Source organism: Nothoprocta perdicaria, unplaced genomic scaffold (genome assembly GCF_003342845.1).
Source record: "Nothoprocta perdicaria isolate Ctin4 unplaced genomic scaffold, notPer1 scaffold_125, whole genome shotgun sequence".
Lineage (NCBI taxonomy): Eukaryota > Metazoa > Chordata > Aves > Tinamiformes > Tinamidae > Nothoprocta > Nothoprocta perdicaria.
In genome coordinates, this window is record NW_020454372.1 from 2234592 (window position 1) to 2244609 (window position 10018).

Genomic DNA, 10018 nt, shown 5'->3' on the forward strand with positions numbered 1-10018 from the left:
TGCTCTCTGACCCACTCTTCCTCTACCCAGGGCAAGCCTTCCTCTCTCTGGCTCTCCTCATGTGTCCCTAGGGCCTGGGATTCTAGAGGGCTGCCCCTGACAAACACGGAAGCAAAGGCAGCATTCAGCAGCTCTGCTTTGTCCGTGTTTTTCATAACCAGGGTACCCACCCCATTCACTAATGGACCCAYGTTCTCCCTGACCTTCCTTTTGTTGTTGATATATTTGAAGAAGGTTTTCTTGTTACTCTTAACATCCCGTGCCAGATCTAATTCCAATTGTGCCTTAGCTTTCCTTGTAGCATCCCTGCATTCCCTGACAACATTCCTGTATTTATCCCAAGGGGCCTCCTTTTTTCCACATTCTATATATTGCTTTTTTCTGCTGGAGTTTTGCCAGGAGCTCTCTGCTCATCCACGCAGGTCTCCTGCCCCCTCTGCCTGACTTCTTACGCAGAGGGATGCACTGTTGCTGGGCATGGAGGAAATGCCGCTTAGAAGATAACAGAAATATAAAATATATGTCATGGGTAGAATWGTTTTCTTCAAATGTTGCATCTGGATCTCCTGCTTCGTTGGTCAAGATGATCATTCTATCTAACAGTACCTATCAAGGCAMTAACTTTAGATGCCTAATTCATGTTTGTATAGCAAGATAAAAGATGGCACTTTAGAGCAGGTGCTTCACTAAGGTGCCTGAATTGCCCTGTGGAGTAGCAAGCCCTTACTTTGATCCCAGGCAGCCAAGGGAACCAAGGCTCCGAATGAGGCACTTACTTTAGCAAAGTGACCTGACCCACATCACACACAACTTCTAAGCTTTTTCRTGCCAAGCGCAGTCAGAAGGTATTACCTTCTCTTTCCTTTGGCCTTTTGCTCAGTCATCTGCTTATCTGTAGGTTTGCAAAGGCAGATGGTAAGATCACATGCTCGTTCTCATTTGCCTGCTTTGGAGAATAGACTAGAATCTGGCTCTTTGGAAAATTTCCTTAGCACTGGAGTTTATATACTGTGGAAGTAGTTTCTTTTTGTATAAGTAACTATTAAATGGAGTAGGAACTCAAATACTAGAGAACTAAATTTGACACGGATACTTCACTGAATCAAATTATTCATTTGCTCCTATGGTGTGATGAATCCCTAGTTTTCTGACATACAAGCAGGAGGAATTAATAGATGTGCAGCTCAACCTCTTTAGGGCTGATATTTTTGAAGTAGAAATCTGGAAATAAAACTTTGTTTTTCCAGCTTTGCCAGGGAAAAAGCTGGAGTCCACAGCCTGTGCTGTTTTATATCTTATCTAACTGTACTTTTTGTGACTTGTTGACAGGAAACAAGCTGACACAGTGAAGACATGATTGGTGTGCATGCAGATAGTGAGTCAAACTTTACTCATAGAACAMCTTTACTAGTGGAAAATTAGGTGATTTAGATATGGCAGCAAATCTGTAACAATTTAGTGGCAGGTGGGTCCTTGGGTATCATTGTGGATCTGAAAATATGTGACAGCATTTTGGGATAGTTGGCAGGTGACTTTTTTGCTATAAAGTATGTGCTCAAGAGATAAGTACAAGGTATTTGTCTATAAAGTAAGCAATTGGTATAAGTACTGGTTTTGTTGTGCAGTTTCATCATGTAGCTTACATAAAATTATATAAGATTATAACATTTCACTACAGACATGCTAAGCTAGTTCTTTGATAATATTTGCATTCTTCTGTGTCTGCATGATGACAGCAACAGTAATGTAAACAGTGGGCTTGGGTGTTATGCTTTTTTTTTCTTTTTTTTTTTTCTTTTTTTTTTTTGGTAAATAAGCCAGAACCAGCTGTCATTTTAGTAGTATAGATGTACAGTGCTTTACAGAGCCAGGGGTAGATAATTTCTAGGCAGATTGTTTCTTAGTTATTCTTAGAAGAAGCATATGTGCTGCATAGCAATGCCAGGAAATCACTTGCAGCAAGTATGTTGGTAGAAAAAAGAAACCTGCTATTAACCAACACTTGTAAATTTTAATTATATGTGTATTTTAGCCACTGATATCATAGATAAAAGATATTTTCAATAAGATATTAATCTAGTATAAAATAATGTAGCTTTCAGTGCTATGAAAGCATTGAAAGCATTTCTGCAAAATGTCTTTGCCATGATTTTTTTTTGACATAAGAAAAAATGGATAAAGTTTTGATAATGATGAAAAATTCTCTGAAGTGCTTCAAGGAATATTTCAGAATTATAYAGACATACATACATACATATATATATATATTTGCCTAGAGTTCATGAATTGGTATAGTTTGCATTCCCTTTTTAACAGAACCCATTCCAAGTCTTCAAAATGGATTACTATCTCAGGTAGCAATGGTATCAGAAAAAAAAAAGCATATCTTCAAAATTAGTAAAGTGCACACAAGGTAGGCATTGCATGTAAGCCAGAAAAAAAACCCTAAAAACCTGACTGCAAGTACTTTGGATATGATGACAGTTTGCAATTTCCCACAGCAATTTCTATGAGCTAAAATCATGCAACTCAACAATGAGACAAAGTGAAAGAACACAAAGAGCTGCTTTCCTCAAACAGTAAGTGAGAAACTTCATTAGTCAAGAAGGTATCATCTCTTTCCTTTCTCTGTGTTGCTCCTGCCCAAAACATGATCCACTTTCTTTTTATACTCTTTCTGTATCAATTATAAGGAATATTTATTTATTTTCATCAACAAGCACAACTGGAATGTGCAAAACCAAAAAAAATCTAACAAAAAAACTATCTAAACGATGTTTATGTATAGCTAAGCATGTGGATATATATGCATGTGTATATACTTGCATATCTATGTAAATAAAATATGCATATATATATTTATATATATAAATATACATATTTTTAAAAGAGCACTGTAAGATAAAAGTATGTTGTTTCAAAACATCAGTGGCTGTATTYCCAGTCACTTATGGCCATCCCTTGGATGCAATAAGAAAGCCTTAGGAAAGCTAACTGTAGTTCTTTGAACCAAACTTGGAGAAAGTCAGACCATCAGGTTCTGCTGCATGTTTCATCAATACAGAGCTGTCATGAGAAACCAGGGTCCTAACTGYATCTCCTCAACCTTTAGTAAATACACACACACACAAAAGGAATAAAAGACCTCAGCCCAAATTATGAGAAATTTTTGCTTATAAAAAGATATTTTCCTCTCTTTCTACCAGAAGCATCAACAGAGAGTATGAATCACTGCCTAAAACTCATTTCTGTCTGCAATACATCTACTGTTCAAAAAGAGAAGGATTGCCCTGTAAGAATTATGCTTCTGATTTAAATCTGAACTTCTCTGAATGAGCACTGGCATGTAGAAATCCTAGTGGTTTGGGTGGTTTGTGTAGGTTTTGAGGAAGGAGATGAAAAAGGGGAAGCTAATTTCAATCTGCCTATCACAGCACGATAATATTCCGCATATGGCCTGTAATTGAAATGTTCTTTATTCTCTGAAACATTTGCAGTACCCTGCTGTGGAGATGGGCTTATTTGCTGCTACTGCTGCTTCTTGATCTCATTTTATTATACTTTAATTTACTAATCTTCGGTCTGTTAACTGTGTGCAATGATAGTTTGTATGGATCATGTTCAGTACAGCTTAAGCTAGGCATTAGAACTCTATGAGAAGAACAGATTCGTTTTCAGAGACCTCAACCTTCAAAAGTTTTTAGCATTTCAAGGATTTTGTGATCATTTTATACCTACAACACTCTGTGCTTTGGTCATCTTTGATCTACAAACAGTTGATCAGCTCTGAATGCTATTGGTTATAAATTTGAATAAAATAGATAATTGATATAAGGATAAAAGAGCATTAAGATCTGCGTTGATTTTAATGTCTTTTTTTTTTTTTTCTTTCTATTGGCAGAACTTATGGTTGCCATTGCAATATGACAAACATTAATAATAATGGACCACGTAGTATCTCTAGACTTCAGCTAGTAGGAAATGATTCCATCTGCTTGGTGAGCTTTGAATCAAGCCCTAGGAAGAAATGCAAGCCACATCCTTACTGTAAAAAATATTTGAGGTAATCAGCAATGAATTAAGGATATTTTGTAACTACACTGAATGGACAGTCTAAACAACAGTGTGTGATATTTTTCTTTTATTATTCCCTCACTTCGGACAGAAACTTCAAGCCATTTTTTTTTCCTTTAATACAAGCACAATAACTAAGAAAAATTGGCATACAGTACTGAAGTATTCTTGAGTCCTTGATGCTCATTTGGATCTGTTCAATGCCTTTGACAATAATCATCTCACTAGTATTAAAATACATTTAAAATAGAAACTCTTACATGCAGCAAACACAGTAAGTAATTATTAAGGACATGAATAAACTCGTATAAAGCTGAATATTAATTGAATAAAGAATAATGCATCATTAGCACTTGTTGCCTGTTTTTCCCTCATTCTTCCTAATGAATGGAAAAAGAATTTTCAGTTAAAAACTGGCATAGGGTTTTTTTTTTCTTTAATGCATTTTATCTAAGCTATTTCTTATTTATTCATGTAGAAGTGATATAAAGATAAAGCCTATCTTATTTTTTGGAAAGCACTTTTTTTTTTTTCCAATAGACTCTCAGACACTAGGGATCAAATGAGACTCTAAAGCAGAATCAAACCTACATGAGGTTCTTGAGAAATATTGTTAAAGGATGTTTATACTGGAAACACCAAGCATTCTGTTCCCATATTTTGTTAAAAGTACGTTGAAAAGCTTTGCTAATCCTCTCAACCTTCAGGTCAAATCTTCAGTTTAATCTTATTTGTTGCCTCTCATTTGAAAAAGAGGTTGGAAAAAACAGCAGGCAGCCTCATACATGTTCCAAGAACTCATGTAAACGTGTTCCCTCCACCTCCTCTTTTTTAAATTAGCCAACAGTGTTCTGTTTTCATTTTTGTTTTTGATTCTTTGAGGGAGATATTTATTAGTCATCTTGTAATTCTCATTATTTTCCTCCAGGCTAACCAGCTCATATTTCTCTTGAAAGTGATATCCCAAACTAAATATAATACTTTGACGGAGATCTTTTCAATACATAGATAAGCAGAGAGATATTTTATCTGTTTTACAGGCTATGTAAAAGCATACATTTATTCTACATTTATTTATGGTGCTCATCATTTCACAATACCTTGATACAGCCTGGCTCAGTTTGTGGTCATCAGCCGTTTCCACTTTGTCTGTTATCTATGTACTTGAATATTCCTGCCCAACTGAAACACTTCATATATGTTTATTCTGTTTTCCTTTTTTTTTTCTTCTATGCCATTTATCAAATTTATTAAGACTATTTCATGTGCAATTTCTTTTATTCATCTTGCTGGGAGTCCCTCCCAGTGTGGAATCATCAGCAAACTTAATAAATAAACATATTGCTGTCATCCAACTCTAATGAAAACATGTAATGTGACAATAGAATGGACTCCTATAAAATTCCCTCTATTCTTCCATCTGTCCTAACAGTGAAAAATTAGTAATTACAATCTGTGTACATTTTATATCCTATATCATTATAATTTAGACACTTTTTCACTAGCTTATGAAAATTTCATGAGATAAAATGTCCAAAAGTCTTTATAAAGGAAAGATATATGGCATCTCTCATTTCTCCTATATCCACATGACCTCCTATCCTGCTGTGTAAGGAAATTAGATTACCTAGACATGATTTGTTATTGGCAAATCCACATTGGCTGATGCTCATTTCCTTATTGTCTTGCAGGAGCTTATGAAGAGTTAGTACAGTGACTTGTCCAACTGTATATGGAAAGCTAAAGTTAGCCCAAATATCCTGTAGTACTTGGCTCTTCCTTTTTATCTTATTTTAAAGGAAGAGTTTCTTTTCTCTAGTCTTTGATACCATACTCATTTCTCACAGTAACTTTAATAGAATTGTTAATGGTTGTAAAATTTAATCAGCCAGTCTTTTAAGTGTCTGATGATGCAGTTCATTGTGATCATCATATATACAATTGTGATTGTACATATGAAAATATATAACTTATCTAGTTAGGGCTATCAAGCCCTGCTCCTAGTCATAAATAGACAAATGCATATACATATACATAGACATATACAACTAGACAGCTAGTTTTACATATATTAGTGTATGTTCTGTCTGAAATACAGGCATCTGATGGTGTTAGTGATCCTGTGGGAATCCTTCCTGTTCTCCAGCTTCAATTCCAGAAGAGTATATGTCTCCTAAAGGCCTTCTGTCATATTTTTTGGCCCTGAAAGAGGTAGTTAATTTACAATTGGGTAAATGATATTAAATATATATATTTAGTCAACAATATTGCACTCTGAGATCAAAGAAGCCAAAGAAGTCTAGGAAGTTACTCATCTGACCAGTGAAATCATTAGATGTCTATTTCAGAGTGGCCTGAACRGTTTTGTAGGCTCCACTGCCTATGCTGACTGGGTCACCAATGACTAACGGGAGTGGAGACAGCAGCTCCACATAAAGACATGTGGTTGCAGATACTCAGTTGCTGAAGCGTAGACATTTGCACCAACTGAGATGGCATAGGCTATCTTGCCTGTGCTCCAGCTGGCAATCCAGGAGTACCTACGTAAACTCCAGCTCTTGTGTCATGTCTGCTAGCTGAAATTGCACTAGATGACTATGTTTATGGAACTGAGTCCCTAAATTTAAATCTTAATCTGGAGCTGAATCCTATCATTGTTATGGCACTGATGTCCATCTCAACGTTACCTAGTAAAGGTTTGCACTCATTGAAGTGGTCAGTTTTTTTGCTGTTGTTGAATAAAGGTTTCACTTATAGCCCTGTTTCAGTCTTTCATTTGTCACTGATTTGCCTTGTTATAAAATAAGGCAACAGGCTTGTCTTATACAAGGAACAGGCTGCCCAGGGGGGTTGTGGAGTCTCCTTCTCTGGAGCTCTTCCAAACCCACCTGGATGCCACCCTGTGCCACGTGCTCTGGGTGTCCCTGCCTGAGCAGGAAGGCTGGACTAGACGATCTCTAGATCACTTCCAACCTTGAACATTCTGTGATTCTGTGAAAACAGAGAAAAAAATTACTCAGAGGTTATAACAATTACAAATGAATTACTCTTAATAAATTCTAAGTAGCACTAGATACTAGGAGCTAGTATCTAAGTCCCAGTTTTTATTATTGTAATCAAAGATATTTCCTCAAGAGCTAACATGAACTGTAAAATGAAAGCATATATTATTAACAATGCATAAAATATCTGCAAATTCAGCCCCTGTCTAAATGAGGGATTTCCGAAAAGATGAAGTGAAATGTGGTAAAGGAAAATAGGCAATGTTCATGAATCTAATTATAGTCCATTAAGACGAGTCAATCATCAGAACAATACTACAGTGAAATGCATGTGTGAACATTACCTGAAACTCTCGTCAGTGGTTTGAGTAAATGCCTACTATATCAGGTTTATTATTTTTGTTTTCAGATCTGTTTGGGGCAGATTCTGGAGTTCTGCCACATGTCACAACGACTAAGCAAGTGATGGCCTACAGCTCAGTTATGTTGTGCACTGTGGACACCTTGGCTTGATTTAGAGGCTGACTTTGAGAAAATCTGGGAATGCTCTAGCTTTTAATTGCTTTAAAAAAGAAGGGAAAAAAAAGAAAGATACAAGATTGTACTATAGGTAGTGACCAAAGCAGCAAGTGGATTCACCAGTTTCATTCTGTGACCTAAAGTCATTAAAAAAAAATATTTCTCATATTTTGACAGTGAGTTACAAGTGAAGAAAGATAATATCACCTCTGCAGAAGCACCTATTTGAGAGCTGCATAGACAGTAAGTATGTGTAAGAAGGAATAAACATGTTTTAAACACACAGCTCTCTTCAACTCACTTTAGGAACTCTGTGTTCATCCTCTTAGCTGCTCTCAATCAAACAGTGTGTGTAGTCAGTGTGCATGGATAGCGAGTTTTCTGATGGATGGCATGTGAGGTACGCATGCTCATGTGTTTGGAACCGCTGCATCACCCTGCAGAGGCTGCTCAAAACAGAAAGGAGGCAGAGGAACCGAGTTGCAGTTCCTTGACAGTGAACCCAGGAAATCAAAAGAGTGGAGCCCTTTCAGTGCTGCTGCTCTCTCATTTCCTGCAGCGAAGTGCTGGCAGCTGAAAGAACACTAATCTAAGGAAAGCAGGCGCCCACTGCATCATTGTTCAGCCTGACGGGGGGCTCACAGATTTCATCTGCTGCTGCTGGCAGTTGGGACAAAGGTACAGTCATTTGTGACTTGCAGGGTCAGCTTAAACTAGTCCGCGAGATCAGGAAATTACAGCTAGCTCCCAAATGGCTCCCACTCCAGCTCTCCCAGATTTGGAGTTCAGTTTCAGATTCAATTAGACCTGAATTGTTTGAAAGTGCCAGGTCTGAAGCACTTAGTTTCTGTGTTTCTTTCCTTTCCCTGGAGCTTGGGCAGTTGAAATAATTTTCAGCTTGCTGCATCAGGGAAATACTGTGGCTGAATAAGTTCTCTCTAACTCAAAAGTTAAGCACTGAAAAGAAGTCCTGATTTTTAAAGTAGCAGTAATTCAGTTCTAAGTGCTTTAAAATTCTGACCACTTAAAGACAAACTGTCAAGTCCCTGTTTCTCTCCCCTTCTTCCTCCTCCCCTTCATCTCTCTTCCACCCATCATCACTCCCCAACTAGATAAAATTTTAAACAGACTGTCAAAATATTTCCATCTATTTTTTTTGTTAGTTTTTAAATCATGTCATTTTTCCCTAGAACTGGTTCTCCATCAGTGCTCCTGCAGACATCAGAGCAAATGCAAAATTTGGATTATGTCTTTGTAGAGGTACCTTTGAGGGTCTTCCTTGATGAGAATAATATGGAAGATGGAGACAGGGCAAAATGACTTCATGTGTTCACTTTTCTATGGCAGATCCACTCACTAGTTTACACCTCAACATACTGCAGTTTTATCCTACTGGAAGTGTGTATACATGTGTCTGGGCTGTGATCAAATGCCTCACAACCAAAGACACAAAAACAGAATTTACCATGCTGCATACAATTAAATCTGTAGATGTAGAAAACATAGAAACCTTTAGAACACATGGGRAAAAATGGACCTTGAAGTGTTTGTTCTTTCTTCTTTCAGTAATAGAGTGGGAAGAAGGTATGTAGAGACCCTGAACAAAAGGCAAACAATCAGGATGTAAAAGGAGACGGGTGGGAGAAGCAGTACTAGACTGTTTACACTGTGGGCTCAGTTCAGGTGCTTCTTGAGATACCAGGTTTTACTGTCTGGTCTAAAAAGAGGCCTGGTCTATTGCCTTACACTAGAAAGATGCAGATGTAGTATGTCATGATGGTGACCCTATGTTTACATTTCAGGTGTTCCTTAGCATTACAGATGTCAGATTATTTAAGCAACTGAACTGAGTTTTATGCATCTGTCTTTGTAATATAAGTATCCTGGTACTCACAGTACAACGTATGCTTACTGACCATGATACCTTTGCATTAGCCTTTTTACAAAAGCGATTCTACATAGATCGTGTAGGCATGAACACATTCCTGCTGAACAGATGTCAGGTTTATTGTGTGCGTCTTGGTAAACAGARCTGCTTTGAAATGATGGTTCGGAGTTACTTAGGTGGCAGCAGGAAAAGAAGTATTTTTTGTTTAAAAATTTTAAGGTAATTTCATCATAAATACCAATTTGAGATCAGAGTTGAATTTTAAAATTGAATTTCTAGGAAGAGTTAGTAGGGGGAATAAACTGATTTGAATGTAAAACTTGAAAACATGATGCTGGTGTTTCAGGTAAGCCAGAAGAGAAATGAGAAGAGTGATGATGTGCAACTGTTCCAAGACCCCAAAGGCCCATTACTGGGCCCTGTAGTGCTCTGTAGTGCTCTTCAATATCTATAAGAATCCACTGAATGAGAGAGCAACATATGCTTGACTCAGCTGCCAACCATTTGCTCCTAAAAGCAAGACATTTATCCAAAA